Raw genomic sequence first — 19,641 nt, forward strand, 5'->3', positions numbered from 1 at the left:
CCGCACAACACAGTCTCTTCCTTCTAATCCATGCTTTAGGTGGCCCCACGTATTTCAAACTTTTGTCCTTCATCAAGAGCCTTGCATTGATAGAACACAGCAGCAGCAATGTGGAGCACCATTCAGCTTTATTATTTTCTCGCCACATTGGGCGTGTCTTACTGCTACAATGAGCAGAGCATTCTGGTAATTGCAGTGTTCCTCATTCAAAATATTTCCCAAGTGGGTGCTGCTGTCTTTTAAAATGTTGCATATTGTTACCCCAGTGGGTTGATGGAAAGTAAAGGCTCTGCGTGTTGCCAATTGATACTCACTCGCTCTTGAGCCCTGAGGTCCCGTTGCCGGTGCTCCGTTCTCAGAGCGCCGGGGATCCGCTTTCATGCGGCGGTTCGTCCTCGCGGCCCGACAATGGCCGCTTTCATAAATTCAAAGAAGTTTGCCACTCGTGAGGACGCCCTCCCTCAGAGTTACTCTCTAAGGTGAGTGAAAGCCGCACAACACAGTCTCTACCTTCTAATCCATGCTTTAGGTGGCCCAACGCGTTTCAAACTTTCGTCCTTCATCAAGAGCCTTGCATTGATAGAACACAGCAGCAGCAATGTGGAGCACCATTCAGCTTTATTATTTTCTCGCCACAGTGGGCGTGTCTTACTGCTACAATGAGCAGAGCATTCTGGTAATTGCAGTGTTCCTCATTCAAAATATTTCCCAAGTGGGTGCTGCCGTCTTTTAAAATGTTGCATATTGTTCCCGCAGTGGGTTGATGGAAAGTAAAGGCTCTGCGTGTTGCCAATTGATACTCACTCGCTCTTGAGCCCTGAGGTCCCGTTGCCGGTGCTCCGTTCTCAGAGCGCCGGGGATCTGCTTTCATGCGGTGGTTCGTCCTCGCGACCCGACAATGGCCGCTTTCATAAATTCTAAGAAGTTTGCCACTTGTGAGGACGCCCTCCCTCAGGGTTACTCTCTAAGGTGAGTGAAAGCCGCACAACACAGTCTCTTCCTTCTAATCCATGCTTTAGGTGGCCCAACGCGTTTCAAACTTTCGTCCTTCATCAAGAGCCTTGCATTGATAGAACACAGCAGCAGCAATGTGGAGCACCATTCAGCTTTATTATTTTCTCGCCACAGTGGGCGTGTCTTACTGCTACAATGAGCAGAGCATTCTGGTAATTGCAGTGTTCCTCATTCAAAATATTTCCCAAGTGGGTGCTGCTGTCTTTTAAAATGTTGCATATTGTTCCCCCAGTGGGTTGATGGAAAGTGAAGGCTCTGCGTGTTGCCAATTGATACTCACTCGCTCTTGAGCCTTGAGGTCCCGTTGCTGGTGCTCCGTTCTCAGAGCGCCGGGGATCCGCTTTCATGCGGCGGTTCGTCCTCGGGCTCTACAATGGCCGCTTTCATAAATTCAAAGAAGTTTGCCACTTGTGAGGACGCCCTCCCTCAGGGTTACTCTCTAAGGTGAGTGAAAGCCGCACAGCACAGTCTCTTCCTTCTAATCCATGCTTTAGGTGGCCCAACGCGTTTCAAACTTTCGTCCTTCATCAAGAGCCTTGCATTGATAGAACACAGCAGCAGCAATGTGGAGCACCATTCAGCTTTATTATTTTCACGCGAACGCTTTTTTCAGGGTTACAAAGCAGAACGGCAAAGCACAGGTTACCTTCGGAGCCCACTTGGGATTTTAATTTTGAAGCTTATTTTTTGCAAGAACTAGACACCCACAAGGGTAACACTACAAAGTCCATGATGCCGCAGGAGCGGCAGCGTCCCCGCCCAGGGGCGCGGCTATAAACTAAGACAGACTGTTCTTGTGTCCAGCACATCGAGCCACAGAAGAAGGGAGTAGGTTTCTCCCGAAACGCGTCTGGCCTCACAATTTCCTGGTTGGTGTTCCTGTGAACTTGTCACTAGCAAGCCCTGAATAAAACCTGGCGTTTTTCCATGAATCTTCCTGGTGGCCCTTCAATTTGGGAATCTGGTAAACGTGTGATGTTTTAGCGGCCGTCCCGGTCGCGAAGGTGTCCCCCCAATCAATGGATCCGTGTCCGCACCACTGGGAGCGTGACAGCAACGGATGGAAGACGCGTGAGCACGATTCCAGTAGTGCTCACGCGAACGCTTTTTTCAGGGTTACAAAGCAGAACGGCAAAGCACAGGTTACCTTCGGAGCCCACTTGGGATTTTAATTTTGAAGCTTATTTTTTGCAAGAACTAGACACCCACAAGGGTAACACTACAAAGTCCATGATGCCGCAGGAGCGGCAGCGTCCCCGCCCAGGGGCGCGGCTATAAACTAAGACAGACTGTTCTTGTGTCCAGCACATCGAGCCACAGAAGAAGGGAGTAGGTTTCTCCCGAAACGCGTCTGGCCTCACAATTTCCTGGTTGGTGTTCCTGTGAACTTGTCACTAGCAAGCCCTGAATAAAACCTGGCGTTTTTCCATGAATCTTCCTGGTGGCCCTTCAATTTGGGAATCTGGTAAACGTGTGATGTTTTAGCGGCCGTCCCGGTCGCGAAGGTGTCCCCCCAATCAATGGATCCGTGTCCGCACCACTGGGAGCGTGACAGCAACGGATGGAAGACGCGTGAGCACGATTCCAGTAGTGCTCACGCGAACGCTTTTTTCAGGGTTACAAAGCAGAACGGCAAAGCACAGGTTACCTTCGGAGCCCACTTGGGATTTTAATTTTGAAGCTTATTTTTTGCAAGAACTAGACACCCACAAGGGTAACACTACAAAGTCCATGATGCCGCAGGAGCGGCAGCGTCCCCGCCCAGGGGCGCGGCTATAAACTAAGACAGACTGTTCTTGTGTCCAGCACATCGAGCCACAGAAGAAGGGAGTAGGTTTCTCCCGAAACGCGTCTGGCCTCACAATTTCCTGGTTGGTGTTCCTGTGAACTTGTCACTAGCAAGCCCTGAATAAAACCTGGCGTTTTTCCATGAATCTTCCTGGTGGCCCTTCAATTTGGGAATCTGGTAAACGTGTGATGTTTTAGCGGCCGTCCCGGTCGCGAAGGTGTCCCCCCAATCAATGGATCCGTGTCCGCACCACTGGGAGCGTGACAGCAACGGATGGAAGACGCGTGAGCACGATTCCAGTAGTGCTCACGTGAACGCTTTTTTCAGGGTTACAAAGCAGAACGGCAAAGCACAGGTTACCTTCGGAGCCCACTTTTAATTTTGAAGCTTATTTTTTGCAAGAACTAGACACCCACAAGGGTAACACTACAAAGTCCATGATGCCCCAGGAGCGGCAGCGTCCCCGCCCAGGGGCGCGGCTATAAACTAAGACAGACTGTTCTTGTGTCCAGCACATCGAGCCACAGAAGAAGGGAGTAGGTTTCTCCCGAAACGCGTCTGGCCTCACAATTTCCTGGTTGGTGTTCCTGTGAACTTGTCACTAGCAAGCCCTGAATAAAACCTGGCGTTTTTCCATGAATCTTCCTGGTGGCCCTTCAATTTGGGAATCTGGTAAACGTGTGATGTTTTAGCGGCCGTCCCGGTCGCGAAGGTGTCCCCCCAATCAATGGATCCGTGTCCGCACCACTGGGAGCGTGACAGCAACGGATGGAAGACGCGTGAGCACGATTCCAGTAGTGCTCACGCGAACGCTTTTTTCAGGGTTACAAAGCAGAACGGCAAAGCACAGGTTACCTTCGGAGCCCACTTGGGATTTTAATTTTGAAGCTTATTTTTTGCAAGAACTAGACACCCACAAGGGTAACACTACAAAGTCCATGATGCCGCAGGAGCGGCAGCGTCCCCGCCCAGGGGCGCGGCTATAAACTAAGACAGACTGTTCTTGTGTCCAGCACATCGAGCCACAGAAGAAGGGAGTAGGTTTCTCCCGAAACGCGTCTGGCCTCACAATTTCCTGGTTGGTGTTCCTGTGAACTTGTCACTAGCAAGCCCTGAATAAAACCTGGCGTTTTTCCATGAATCTTCCTGGTGGCCCTTCAATTTGGGAATCTGGTAAACGTGTGATGTTTTAGCGGCCGTCCCGGTCGCGAAGGTGTCCCCCCAATCAATGGATCCGTGTCCGCACCACTGGGAGCGTGACAGCAACGGATGGAAGACGCGTGAGCACGATTCCAGTAGTGCTCACGCGAACGCTTTTTTCAGGGTTACAAAGCAGAACGGCAAAGCACAGGTTACCTTCGGAGCCCACTTGGGATTTTAATTTTGAAGCTTATTTTTTGCAAGAACTAGACACCCACAAGGGTAACACTACAAAGTCCATGATGCCGCAGGAGCGGCAGCGTCCCCGCCCAGGGGCGCGGCTATAAACTAAGACAGACTGTTCTTGTGTCCAGCACATCGAGCCACAGAAGAAGGGAGTAGGTTTCTCCCGAAACGCGTCTGGCCTCACAATTTCCTGGTTGGTGTTCCTGTGAACTTGTCACTAGCAAGCCCTGAATAAAACCTGGCGTTTTTCCATGAATCTTCCTGGTGGCCCTTCAATTTGGGAATCTGGTAAACGTGTGATGTTTTAGCGGCCGTCCCGGTCGCGAAGGTGTCCCCCCAATCAATGGATCCGTGTCCGCACCACTGGGAGCGTGACAGCAACGGATGGAAGACGCGTGAGCACGATTCCAGTAGTGCTCACGCGAACGCTTTTTTCAGGGTTACAAAGCAGAACGGCAAAGCACAGGTTACCTTCGGAGCCCACTTGGGATTTTAATTTTGAAGCTTATTTTTTGCAAGAACTAGACACCCACAAGGGTAACACTACAAAGTCCATGATGCCGCAGGAGCGGCAGCGTCCCCGCCCAGGGGCGCGGCTATAAACTAAGACAGACTGTTCTTGTGTCCAGCACATCGAGCCACAGAAGAAGGGAGTAGGTTTCTCCCGAAACGCGTCTGGCCTCACAATTTCCTGGTTGGTGTTCCTGTGAACTTGTCACTAGCAAGCCCTGAATAAAACCTGGCGTTTTTCCATGAATCTTCCTGGTGGCCCTTCAATTTGGGAATCTGGTAAACGTGTGATGTTTTAGCGGCCGTCCCGGTCGCGAAGGTGTCCCCCCAATCAATGGATCCGTGTCCGCACCACTGGGAGCGTGACAGCAACGGATGGAAGACGCGTGAGCACGATTCCAGTAGTGCTCACGCGAACGCTTTTTTCAGGGTTACAAAGCAGAACGGCAAAGCACAGGTTACCTTCGGAGCCCACTTGGGATTTTAATTTTGAAGCTTATTTTTTGCAAGAACTAGACACCCACAAGGGTAACACTACAAAGTCCATGATGCCGCAGGAGCGGCAGCGTCCCCGCCCAGGGGCGCGGCTATAAACTAAGACAGACTGTTCTTGTGTCCAGCACATCGAGCCACAGAAGAAGGGAGTAGGTTTCTCCCGAAACGCGTCTGGCCTCACAATTTCCTGGTTGGTGTTCCTGTGAACTTGTCACTAGCAAGCCCTGAATAAAACCTGGCGTTTTTCCATGAATCTTCCTGGTGGCCCTTCAATTTGGGAATCTGGTAAACGTGTGATGTTTTAGCGGCCGTCCCGGTCGCGAAGGTGTCCCCCCAATCAATGGATCCGTGTCCGCACCACTGGGAGCGTGACAGCAACGGATGGAAGACGCGTGAGCACGATTCCAGTAGTGCTCACGCGAACGCTTTTTTCAGGGTTACAAAGCAGAACGGCAAAGCACAGGTTACCTTCGGAGCCCACTTGGGATTTTAATTTTGAAGCTTATTTTTTGCAAGAACTAGACACCCACAAGGGTAACACTACAAAGTCCATGATGCCGCAGGAGCGGCAGCGTCCCCGCCCAGGGGCACGGCTATAAACTAAGACAGACTGTTCTTGTGTCCAGCACATCGAGCCACAGAAGAAGGGAGTAGGTTTCTCCCGAAACGCGTCTGGCCTCACAATTTCCTGGTTGGTGTTCCTGTGAACTTGTCACTAGCAAGCCCTGAATAAAACCTGGCGTTTTTCCATGAATCTTCCTGGTGGCCCTTCAATTTGGGAATCTGGTAAACGTGTGATATATATATATATATATATATATATATATATTTACAATTTTTTTAAGCCCAGACACCCTGGGGAGTTCATAGTGGGGGGACCTGCATTGCTTTCACCAAAATGTTTCTACCCACAAGCCCCTGAAAACCTCAAACTTTGACTTACAACTCATATTTTACTCATATATTTCTGCAGGAAAGTTACAGAATCTGTGGGGATCATGTTGTACCACTCAGAGATCACACATGTCTCCCAATAATAATGTTACCTTACTTGTGTGGGTTGGCTAAGAGAGCGTGGCACAAACGGCCCTAAAGCACTAGATCAGCAATTGGGGTAGATGCAGTATTTGGGGCCGTAATCACCTGTCACCCTTAAAAACCTACAAACCACAGTCATTCCACGAATCACCCCTAAACTTTCAACATAGCAGCTGATCTCAACAAAGAATTAGTTTTGAATATATATATACATATATATATATATATCTACATATATATATATATATTACCTACTGGCAGTCGCCAGTAGGTAGGTATAGTTCGGACCTAGTTGACTGACTGACTGAAACATTTATAAAGCGCTCGAATGCCGGGGCGTCTTGGCGCTAAGGTGCAGAGAAAGCGGTGTGAAAGAGAGTCTACTGCAGAGAGAAAAGCCAGGTTTTCAGTGCCTTTCTGAAGCACATTTTGGACTTTTGTGAGCGCAGTGCGGGGGGCAGAGAGTTCCACAAACTGGAGGCTTGGTAGGAAAAAGACTTCCCGCCCCAACGAGCTCTCCTAATTCTGGATTGGCAGATTAAATCTTGGTTGGCTGATCTCAAAGTTCGAGCCGGCAAGTACCGAGGAAGGAGTTTGGTAAGGTCATCAGGTCCCTTGCCATACAAGGACCTGTGAACCAGGCAGAGGGCTTTGAACTTTATTCTGCTTCTAATAGGTAGCCAGTGAAGCTCGCGTATAGCTTTAGAGGTTGGATGGCGACGCGGTAGGTTCAGCAGGACCCTGGCTGCGGCATTTTGGATTGCCTGTAATTTGGTCAGCTGCTTTTCTCCAGTGCCCAGGTATAGTGCGTTGCAATAGTCCACTCGGGACATTACCAGGGCCCCAACACCGTCTTTTTTAGTACGGACGGGATGTATGGTAGCACTTTCCTGAGAATTTTGATGGTATAAAAGCAGGTGGAAGTCACCTGATTAATTTGCTCCTTGCATGAAAGATCTTTGCCCAGCATCAAACCGAGGTTCCTGACCTTTTCTGCAGGGTTAGGACAAGAGCCCGCCTCTGGGGGCCACCAAAGGTCACTCCAAATGGAAGGTTTTTGGCCGAACTCGATTATCTCGGTTTTATCCGTGTTTAATTTTAGAAAATTTCTGCTCATCCAATTTTTTACACTAATGAGGCAAGTTTTAAAGCGCTCGGCTGTTGCTTCGATTGATTGGGATATTGACACTACAATTTGAGTGTCGTCTGCGTACGACACTAATTGTAGGCCATGAGCTTGGATTAGAGCGGCAAGAGGAGTGACATACAAATTAAATAGTGTAGGTGATAGTGCAGAGCCCTGGGGAACCCCACCCGGCAGGGTGAATTCATTGGATTGTAGACCGTCCCAGTGCACCTGCTGAATTCGAGAATCCAAGAAAGATTTTAAAAGAGTCAGCGCGGTGCCGGTAAAGCCAAGAGTTCTCAATCTGTTTATTTATTTATTTTATGTGCTTCTATAGCGCCTGAATAAACCCCCGAAGGGGTATCTCTGCGCTTTTGCCATACAAGAAACAAATATTATACCAGGTCAGTACAGAAGTTTATGGGTCATGGGGAGTGATTAACTACTGGAGAAAAGGTGGGTTTTAAGGGTTTTTCGAAAAGAGAGGTGATCAGTAATGTGTTTTAATGGGAGGGGTAGGGAATTCCAGAGAACAGGTCCTGCGTGCGCCAAAGCCCTGCCTCCTTGGCGGGTTTTTTTAATTTTTGGAACCTGTAGGAGCTGGAGATTACTGGAGCGTAGTGAGCGACCTGGGACATAGGGTAGAAAGGCCGTGGTGAGAAATTTTGGGCCCTTCCCTATCAGGCATTTGTGAATAGTACACAAGATTTTAAATTTAGTGCGTTGCCGCACTGGTAGCCAGTGAAGTTCAGCTAGTAGAGGCCGGGAGGGAGTCCTAGATGGAACATTCTGGACTAACCTCGCCGCCGTGTTTTGGACTACTTGTAGTTTGTTAAATTGGCCTTCATTGGTTGATTGAAGAAGGCCATTACAGTAGTCCAATCTACTGATGACCAGAGCCTGGACCAGGGTCTTTCTGTGATGATCCGGGAGATAGGGAAACACCCTTCTCAGCAGTCCAATGACCCTAAAGCATGTACCAGCAACTTGGTTGACATGATCTTTGAATGTCAGGGATTGATCAAATAACACTCCCAAATTTTTTATGGTCTGCTTTAGGATAGGGACAGGTCCCAGTTCAAGAGGCCACCACTCATCAGACCGTAGTGTCACCGCATCCCCGAACAATAAAACTTCTGGTTTGGCAACATTGCATTGTAGGCAGTTCTCAGCCATCCATTTTGATACTGCCCTCATACCATCTGCAAAAGATTTTTGTAAAGCAGGAGAGAAGGTTTTAAAAGGGAACAGAAGTTGGGTGTCATCGGCGTAAGACACCGGAATAAACCCAAAGGATCTCACTAAGTCAGCCAGGGGGGCCACATACACATTAAATAATGTGGGGCTTAGGCATGAGCCCTGTGGCACACCCCTGGTGAGCTCCCTGGAGATGGATTTATGGGAGCCCAACCTGACTTCTTGAGAGCGGCCCGAGAGGAAACTCTCCATCCAAGACAGAGCCACGCCTCCCAATCCTACCCCTCTCAGACGGCCGAGAAGCACTTCGTGAGACACCGTATCGAAGGCAGCGGATAAATCCAATAGCACCAGAATCATCGACCCTCCGCTGTCCAATGTCATCCTGATGTTATTGGTGACAGCCAGTAGGGCTGATTCGGTGCTATGATTGGGCCTGAATCCAGATTGTGAAGGATCTAGGTCATCCGCTGTCTCGATATGGTTTGAAAGGTGGGTGTTCACGTGCTTCTCTGTCATCTTGCCGATGTATGGCAGGAGAGAGATAGGTCGGAGGTTAGATAGATCTGTCCAGGGTGCGGTCGCTTTCTTCCTAATTGGGTTTACTACCGCAATCTTCCATTCCTTGGGGACTTGTCCTTTTGCCAGGGAGGTGTTCATGACTGCCTGGATCGAGGGCCCCAAGAGGGAGATCAGAGGGGCCATCATTTTAGCAGGGAGGTGGTCATTGGGAGAGCCGGTTTTCATGTGGCTGATAAGGGTTACAAGATCTTGATCAGTGACTGGAGGGATGGCTAGTAAGGGGTTTATATTATGAGTGGATGGCTTGACTGGGAGTGGAGATGCGGTTACTACATCCCTAGAGGACAGAATCTTGTTGTAAATGAGGTTAATTTTGTCCTCAAAGAACTCCGAGATCTCGTCACAAAGTATTTGTGAAGCATCATCGGACCTCTCACTAGCTGTGGGTTTTATAAAATTCTGCAAGATCTTAAACAATTCTCGAGGACAGTTTCCTGCCTCCGCCAGTTGTACGGAGAGATAGTTTTTCCTGGCTAGTTTTATTTTTTTATAATATGAAGATTGGACCTCTTGGAAGGCTTTCCTTGCATCTTCATTTTTTGATGTCCTCCATACTTTTCCTAATCGTCTGCATTTCTGTTTTTCCTCTCTAAGATCAGGTGTATACCATTTCTCTTGTTTGGTAGGGGAGTATTGTTTGTGTAGTTTAAGAGGGGCAAGGGTGTCAATGGCGGATTTCAGTGACTTATTAAATTTCTCTAGCGCAGACTCAGCAGTGTCTGCAGCCGTGACTACCGGTTGATCCCAGTATTCGTGCAGATTTCCCACAGAGATTTTGTGCCATTGTCGACGGAAGATTGGGAGGGGGGGGGTTTGTAGTCGCTTAATCGGCCCAGACAGATGGAACTCAATCAGAAAATGATCTGACCAGTGGACTTTTTTAGCAGGAAGGCATCTTATTTTCGTGCAGTTGGAAAATATTAGGTCAAGGAAGTGACCACCTATATGTGTGGCACCGTTATTCATTACTTTTAACCCCAAATTAGACAAATCAGCTGTTAAATGGGTTGTTTCCGGGAGTCCTGGGTTATCCATATGTATGTTAAAATCCCCAAGGAGGATAAAATCCTCCTTGGCTTTTATATGAGGGGCTAATATTTCCAGAAGGAACAGAGCAAAATCTAGGTTGGGGGCTGGTGGACGATACACCAGTGCTCCTTTCCAGGAAATGTTTCCTACTGTAATTTTGAAAATCATAATTTCCATCATAGGACTACACCTTTGCTCTAAAATTGTTGCCTTAAACATATCCTTAAATATAATCGCTAATCCACCTCCTGTTTTATTGGGCCTGTCAGCATGTATAATTTTGTAGCCTGAGGGGACCCCCAACATAATAGCTGTTGTTGTGTGGGGTTTCATCCAGGTTTCAGTAAAAAAACATATATCAGGCTGTTCAGAAAAAATAAGGTCCCAAATCTGTAGTTGATGCTTAGGCAGGGAACGTACATTTAAAAGGAGACATTTAAGTTCCAAGGGAGCTATTTTTTTTGGAGCTTTATCGTAGGTGCTATTTCTAGCCATGTCTGATTGAAAGCGACATTGAGGGCAAGAAAAGCCCCCCTCAAGCTGTTTACATAGTAGCCGTGTATCACAATTTGCCCTGGGTTGTAGCTGCCGGAGGGTTTCGGGGGCATATGTAATGTAATTAATACCTTCTGTACCGGGAATCATCGTGGTAGGGCCCTTAGCCTCTGTGCCTCAGTCTGCCTCGTCCTGTCGCGGACGGGCGCAGACGGGCAGCTCTTTGGCTGGTCTTCGGCGTCGCTTTGGCGACGCTGCGCGCGATCGCTGCGCGCTCAAAAGGGGCGATGGCTAAATAGGCCCTCAAGATTCGTGCACTAGAGCGCTAACCGCTCGTGGAGTGTCCCGGCAGGAAGTGACTGGCTCTCCCTGGCCCGCCCTCCGCGCAACGGTACTGGTTACCGCGTCGGAACGGGGCGGGACAGGAGAAAAGACGAGCACAGGCTTGTTTAGTAAGTATATTAGTATTCCCTCCTCCTTGTAATCAAGATAAGGGCTATGATGTTATAAATCACACCAATAGTAAGTAAATACGTGTGGTTTCCAGTGAAATGCGTGTCTTATTAAAATAAAGTGCTCAGGCTTAAAACATCGTTTGTGAATCAACAATGAATATTTTTTAAAAGTATGCAGGCAAATCACATCTTACATCCCACCACAAGTAGGTACAGCGCGAGGCACAATCAAGTTACCTTGACAGGCTAAGCGGAGTGGAGACTCTGCCACCGTCTCCCATCCGCAGCTGACACAAGTCAAGGCTCCGCCTAAATAGGCCCTCAAGATTCGTGCACTAGAGCGCTAACCGCTCGTGGAGTGTCCCGGCAGGAAGTGACTGGCTCTCCCTGGCCCGCCCTCCGCGCAACGGTACTGGTTACCGCGTCGGAACGGGGCGGGACAGGAGAAAAGACGAGCACAGGCTTGTTTAGTAAGTATATTAGTATTCCCTCCTCCTTGTAATCAAGATAAAGGCTATGATGTTATAAATCACACCAATAGTAAGTAAATACGTGTGGTTTCCAGTGAAATGCGTGTCTTATTAAAATAAAGTGCTCAGGCTTAAAACATCGTTTGTGAATCAACAATGAATATTTTTAAAAAGTATGCAGGCAAATCACATCTTACATCCCACCACAATAGGTACAGCGCGAGGCACAATCGAGTTACCTTGACAGGCTAAGCGGAGTGGAGACTCTGCCACCGTCTCCCATCCGCAGCTGACACAAGTCAAGGCTCCGCCTAAATAGGCCCTCAAGATTCGTGCACTAGAGCGCTAACCGCTCGTGGAGTGTCCCGGCAGGAAGTGACTGGCTCTCCCTGGCCCGCCCTCCGCGCAACGGTACTGGTTACCGCGTCGGAACGGGGCGGGACAGGAGAAAAGACGAGCACAGGCTTGTTTAGTAAGTATATTAGTATTCCCTCCTCCTTGTAATCAAGATAAGGGCTATGATGTTATAAATCACACCAATAGTAAGTAAATACGTGTGGTTTCCAGTGAAATGCGTGTCTTATTAAAATAAAGTGCTCAGGCTTAAAACATCGTTTGTGAATCAACAATGAATATTTTTTAAAAGTATGCAGGCAAATCACATCTTACATCCCACCACAAGTAGGTACAGCGCGAGGCACAATCAAGTTACCTTGACAGGCTAAGCGGAGTGGAGACTCTGCCACCGTCTCCCATCCGCAGCTGACACAAGTCAAGGCTCCGCCTAAATAGGCCCTCAAGATTCGTGCACTAGAGCGCTAACCGCTCGTGGAGTGTCCCGGCAGGAAGTGACTGGCTCTCCCTGGCCCGCCCTCCGCGCAACGGTACTGGTTACCGCGTCGGAACGGGGCGGGACAGGAGAAAAGACGAGCACAGGCTTGTTTAGTAAGTATATTAGTATTCCCTCCTCCTTGTAATCAAGATAAAGGCTATGATGTTATAAATCACACCAATAGTAAGTAAATACGTGTGGTTTCCAGTGAAATGCGTGTCTTATTAAAATAAAGTGCTCAGGCTTAAAACATCGTTTGTGAATCAACAATGAATATTTTTAAAAAGTATGCAGGCAAATCACATCTTACATCCCACCACAATAGGTACAGCGCGAGGCACAATCGAGTTACCTTGACAGGCTAAGCGGAGTGGAGACTCTGCCACCGTCTCCCATCCGCAGCTGACACAAGTCAAGGCTCCGCCTAAATAGGCCCTCAAGATTCGTGCACTAGAGCGCTAACCGCTCGTGGAGTGTCCCGGCAGGAAGTGACTGGCTCTCCCTGGCCCGCCCTCCGCGCAACGGTACTGGTTACCGCGTCGGAACGGGGCGGGACAGGAGAAAAGACGAGCACAGGCTTGTTTAGTAAGTATATTAGTATTCCCTCCTCCTTGTAATCAAGATAAGGGCTATGATGTTATAAATCACACCAATAGTAAGTAAATACGTGTGGTTTCCAGTGAAATGCGTGTCTTATTAAAATAAAGTGCTCAGGCTTAAAACATCGTTTGTGAATCAACAATGAATATTTTTAAAAAGTATGCAGGCAAATCACATCTTACATCCCACCACAAGTAGGTACAGCGCGAGGCACAATCGAGTTACCTTGACAGGCTAAGCGGAGTGGAGACTCTGCCACCGTCTCCCATCCGTTTATAAGGACAGGATGATTCACGGTGTCGAAAGCCGCTGTGAGGTCCAATAGGATCAGGGCCATTCTGCCGCCTTCATCCATTGTCCTTCGTATGTTTTCCGTTGCCATTATCAGGGCGGACTCAGTTGAGTAACAAGGTCGAAACCCATGTTGTGATGGATCCAGTAGCTTGTTAGAGTCTACGTATCTCACCATTTCATTATTCATAGCTTTCTCCAGGATCTTGGCTGGAAGGGGCAGGCAGGATATAGGCCGGTAGTGTTTAAGTTCGGCAGGGTCCAATGTGTCCTTCTTGAGGATGGGGCGGATACAGGCTTTTTTCCAATTTGCGGGGAATTCGCCGGAGGTGATGACCTTGTTTAGGAGGGGAGTTAGTACAGCTGACACAGTCTTTGGGATCATATGCAGTACATGCGGTGGACAGGGGTCAAGTGGGGAACCAGATTTCATTTGTATGATTAAATCCATCACTTGCATCTCCTCTAATAGAGGGAAACAGGAGAAGTTGGGGTGAGGCATCATGGTAATCGTATTGTTGTCAGTGGGTGGGTCAGCTGATGAGACACTAAGATCATCATAAACTGCCTGGACCTTCTGTTGGAAGAAGGTAGCGATGCTTGTCACAATTTGTTCTGGTTGGGACTAAAAGCAGTATCACGGGGGCTCTTTGTCAAATGGGTAACGGTTTTAAATAGTTCTTTAGCAGTGTTGGAGGCAAGTTGGATTTTATTTGTAAAGTAGGTTGATTTGGCCAGAACTATTGCTATTTTATATTCATGAAGGGCTTTAGAGTATTCCAATTTGCTTTGGTGGCTGTAGTCTGAACGCCACGACCGCTCTAATCGCCGGCATTTCAGTTTTATTAGTTTCACCTCAGTGGAATAACCATTGTGCAGTGGCAAACCGTCTTCTATGTTTTTTTATTTCCACTGGAGCCAGCTCGTCCACTGCCTGACTGATCCAGTTATGATATCTAAGAGCCCCATTGTTTGAGTTTTCATGCTCAAGTCTCGGGGGATCCTTTGCAAGTATATTTGCCAAAGGAGTGGGTTCAAGCTTCTTCCACGGACGTATTTTTTCAGGGAGTGTGAGGCCTCTCCTATGGTTGACCAAATTAGTTAATTGCAGGTTAAAGAAAATAGCATTGTGGTCAGACCAGGGAACTGGTTGAATTGAGATAATTTTAACATGGTTGTTATTTGTAAAAAGGCCGTCCAGGGTATGTCCTGCGATGTGAGTGGGCTTCGAAATTAATTGAGTCATGCCAAAGCTATGAAAATTATCAATTAGTGTAGTTGATTCGGGGTCCTTAATTGCTTCCAAGTGGAAGTTAAAATCACCCAGAATTGTATGGGTAATCGAGTCCGAAGTAGTTTCTAGGTAGATATGTAATGCTCTAATAAATGGAGCTCTCGGGCCTGGTGGCCGGTAGATCAGCAGGCCATCGAAGATCAGTTATTGTTTTTGATTTTAAAGCTCATGGCTTCGGCTTCTAGGTCTTGTTGGGAGCGTGCAAAAACTTTTAAGTGGGATTTATAGATTATCCCAATTCCACCACCAACTGCTCCTCCTCTATTTACATATTCCACCGAATAACCTTCCGGAGTGGCCACATTCCAGTCCGGGCCTGAAACATCGGATGCCCATGTTTCTGTTAGAAACATTAGGTCAGCAGCATGGTCTGAGATCAGTGCTTCAATTTCATATTTATGTTTGACCATAGATCTGGTATTCAGCAAGATACATTTTAAAGATCTGTTTCCACTACCTGTGCACCCTGCCCCGGGTTTCTGATTGTTGTTAGGCCCTTGATGGGCAGTAGGGCATTCGTTTGTAGCCAGCGACAGGATGGGCTGTTTATGTGTTAAGCAGGGAGAGTTATTAATCACATGCAAGCCACACGTAGCACACCTGAGGGTAGAGGAAAGATCTACCGGGTTTAATCTTCGCGGAGGTTTGCAGGAATGCATATCCATTCTAATCAGCTCCGCTCTGGAGTAGTGTATATTTGGAAAATGGGCATAATCTCCCGCGCTAAGCGTGGGTTCGGCGCGGACGGGCGCAGACGGGCTTGCCTTTGGCGCGCCTTTGGCGCGCAGCCGGCGCGCCTGCTGCGCCCGTCCGCTGCGCCGACGGAAAGGAGGCTCCATTATGTAGTGGCCGAGGCGGGTGGGCGGGAGGGGTGAAGCACAGGAGTGCTGAGCCTGATCCTGGTCCTCACCTAAGATGGCGGCCCCCCGAGCAGCGTCCTATCAGCTGCAAGAGGTGGAGTAGTTACCATGGGAAAATGGCAACATTCTATTCCCAATAACTTTGACGCCGATTGATGAATCTTCGCGAAATTTTCAAAAGTAATTCTTTGTTGAGATCAGATCCTATGTTGAGAGTTTGGGGGGATTTGTCAAGGGGGGGCCTAGAAAAAAGGGATGGTCCAAAACGTGTTTTCTCCGTGTTAATTTCCATAGGAAACGACAGGGCTACAGGTCGAGCGGGTGAACGGAATTACCCCAAATTTGGCAGGAAGAAGGGTCTTGGTCTAGAAAGCACAGTTTTGTTTATTTGGTGTAAATTCGTTCAGTAGTTTTTGAGAAATATCGAAATATACAGATTCTGCCATCTGATTGGCTGAGGCGTTACAAGCATGAGTTTGTTGCTGATTGGCTGCGAGCGGTTGCAACTAGGAAGTGTTGGCCGAAATTTTGTGATACCGTTGAAGTGAGTAAGGTATAAAAGGGGGGGAAAGTTAGAAATAGGAGGGTAGGAGCACTGTAACCTCTGTGGGGTTTTTAGGGTGTTCTATAGAGGGGGTGCGAAGCAAAGTATTTACCCCTACTGGTGAGTAAGTGGTGGGTTACGGAAATTAAGTGAGGTATTGCGTAGAGTCTGATGTGGGTAAATTGAGCTGGTGCGGGACTCGGGATTAAAGCGTGAGCCCAAATTGTGTGTCTTATGCTGTGAAGTCATGTGCCGTGGCCACTGCACTACAGTCGTGGAAGTAGTGTCCTGATGTGTTTAGAACTACTAGGACGAACTACTGACCCGTACTGGTATGAAAGTCCTGGGGTACGGAATATATGTGAGGTATTGTCTAGAGTCTCATGTTGCTAAGCTGAGCTGCTGCCGGAGTCTGGGATTAAAGTGTGAACACAAACTGTGTGTCATTTGCTGTGAAGTCATGTGCTCTGGCCACTGTGCCACATCTGTGCAAGTAGTGTCAGCATGTAGTTATAGCTACTTGAATGAACTTGTGTTTAGAACATTGTAGGTTGTGTATGGTGCTTAGGTGGTGTTGTATACGGAGTGCAAAGGTAAATCAATATGGTATTTGTAAAGCGCAAACTACTCATCCCTATGGGTGAGTAGAGCTGGGGATCAAAGCGAGAGGTCTGTGCTGTAAAGTGAGATGGTCTGGAACCGCTGCACCAAAGCTGTGTGGAGAATAAATTATGTCAAGGGTGCTGGAGTTGGCGTTATATGGCCCTAAAATAGCGGGCCTAAGTTGTAAGATATAGGGTGGCTCTAAAAAGAGCACTTGTGTTCATTAGTTGGAGCTACATATAAGTGTGGATGCACAGCTTCAAGTTAGTCTGGAAAACTCAGTTTCCCTGCTCTGTGAAGTGTACTCCATCACTTCTGTATATATCCGTCATATCAAAACGTATGTTGTTGTTGTATATGGACCCCATTTTGTGGTCTCTGAGGTATGCAGAGACCGCTTTGTTGACTTTTTTCCGAGATTTTTCAATCTGAGGACAAAATTGTTTGGACCATTTCCACTTCTGTCTGTGGCATATATTGGAATAAACAAAGACAGTTTGAGGCAAAAGTAACATCAATTGTCCAAAGGTGTCCTTCATGAGCATTTCCAAATCTACCCCAATCAATGTGGTTAGGTCGTTTCCACCACAGTGCACAATCATGAGGTCAGGGTGTTGGAGATGCAAACAACTTTTAACCAAAGGCAACAAACGGTGCCACTTCAATCCTCTCTGTCCAAACCATTTAATGTACACATTTTGTAAACCTAGGTCTAAGTCAATACGTCTCTGTTCTGCATACCTCTTGCACCAGAAAACATAGCTATGTCCTACGATCCGCACAAGCATTTTGAAGGTATGGCTGGAAGGTATGGAAAGATGTCTGTAGCTCATTCAGTTCCTTTGTAGAATAAGAGATATGTTTAAAGATGGGGAATTAGTTTCTTTTCGCATACAAAACGGTACCTGATTAGGAGATGAAAAGCATTGTTTTTTAAAAGTAGGGTGCACATTTGTTTTGGGGAAAAGTATGTTTGTGATTGGTGTAGTGAATCAGCCACTTTAGTCGTCTGATGGTCTGTGATGACCCTCGATCACCACCATTGTGTACTGACTTTAGTGTGCTATGTTACTTTAGCCTTAATGTAGGATGGTCTTGCATTAGAATAATCTTGCCAAAGAATAGAAGGTATGGGATGTCGAGGTGCAGAGTTGTTGGTGATGGTGCACACATGTGCTCCATAGTGGATACTGAGGGATTAAGTCCATAGTGTTATTTGAGTTAGGTAAATTATGACTTTAGCCTATTGGCTTTGACGTGGTCTAATATCATTCTGCTTTCCAAGTAGTAGAGGCCTAAGCTTGAGCAACTCCATATTCTAAACTGCAGCCGTCTTCTGAGCCTCTGTAGGTGAGAGGTTATATTTTAGATTACATGTGTTGTCCACCAGTAGTGAACCAGACAGGACCGGTTCTTATCGAGTGGAATGTGCTCTCTTCGTGCCGAGTCAGAGCAAAACGCTTGGCCAGCTGCGTGTTGTGCTCTTGGTACGAGGTGGTACAGGAATCCCATGAGAACTGTAGGCGGAGTTAGCTAGAAACTTCGATGGAGAGCTGCATTCTATATTAGAGAAAGGGGGTCCGAGAGATGCTGAGATGCTGAGATGATGCGGAGATGCTGGTCTGGTGTTCTGGCGGTCTGATGATACATCACGGTGCAGACGTGCAGTCGTGTTTGTGAAACAGAGAGTCCTGACCCAACCAGAGAGGGAAAGAGAGACGGACCCTTCTTCAGATGCAAGACGCCTAAGATTATGGTGAGGTGTTCCAGGTGTACTTATTGTATCTAACTATGCTTTTATTTTTAGGTTCTATGTATATGTATGTGTTGATGATTGCTACAAATGTCTATTGTGATATCTAGTTATTTCTTTCTTTTGTCATCCTATTATCATGTAATAAAGAACCCTTGGAGAATATAATTTGTCTTTATTCCTTGTGAGGGAAGGTCGGGACCCTTTTTTACCAAGTACTTACAGAGGGATGGGCGATTCCCCTCTAATGGGTAATTGTTGATACGGGAGGGAAATCGGCTCCCATCAGGGATGTCTAAATTCTAATTATTCTATCCAATACATTGCTAGGAGGAGCATGCGTTGTGTACCCTCTCAGATGGGGAGGTGTTGTGAATAGCTGCGTATCCCTCTCAGATGGGGAGGTGTTGTGAATTGCTGCGTACCCTCTCGGATGGGGAGGTGTTGTGACTTGTTATTTGCGAGCTCCTCAGCAATGGTCTGATATGTTGTCAGTGTTTATTCCTTTCTTGGGTAAGTATTTTGAAATGTGGTGTCTTCCTGGATCCTGAGAAAGGATGTGGTAAGTAATGGCCTGGTGACTGACAGAAGCACCAAAACATAGAGAGAAGTAGGTCATTACAATTGGTTAAGAAAAAGCAGTTTGCACGTGGAGTACATATTATAGGATAACATTTGCTCAACTCAACCACACTTGCTACTTGCATTTGGAAGGTACTGTTATAACTTAAAACAACCTGCACGTGCTGTTAAATGTTTGAGAAAATGTTGCAAAAAATATCGTTAAGTTTAAAAAAAATTTATGAACTTTTAACCACCACGTGTTGTAGAATGTTCTAGAAAGTGTGTTGATAGAATACATTGCTGACTTTGATGTGTACTTGAATATTAAAAAAAACTATTTACATGGAAAAGTAGAAAGACAGTAATAGAGAGAATTTTCGAAAGCTAAAAGAATCAAGGAACTATTGTAATTTGTTCTTGATTACCTACTGGCGGTCGCCCGTAGGTAGTTATCACTGTTAACGGTCTGAAAGTGCGGTGCTGCTCAGAGTGGCATGGTGGTGGTATGATATGGTGCTACACTCGGGTATGAAACCGAGAGTCTAAACCGCTACTGTGTGTTGATAGTATACCGTAAGTGGGAAGCAAAGTAGTTGCGCCTACCGGTGTGAAGACTTGGGGATGAAACCAAGCTGATTTCTGTAAAGTGATGGGCTCTGGGTACTGTAGGATACTAGCTGCTGTAGTATAAGTGTGTAAGTAGTGTTAGTATGC

This window comes from Lissotriton helveticus, chromosome 1_1 (assembly GCF_964261635.1).
Source record: "Lissotriton helveticus chromosome 1_1, aLisHel1.1, whole genome shotgun sequence".
Lineage (NCBI taxonomy): Eukaryota > Metazoa > Chordata > Amphibia > Caudata > Salamandridae > Lissotriton > Lissotriton helveticus.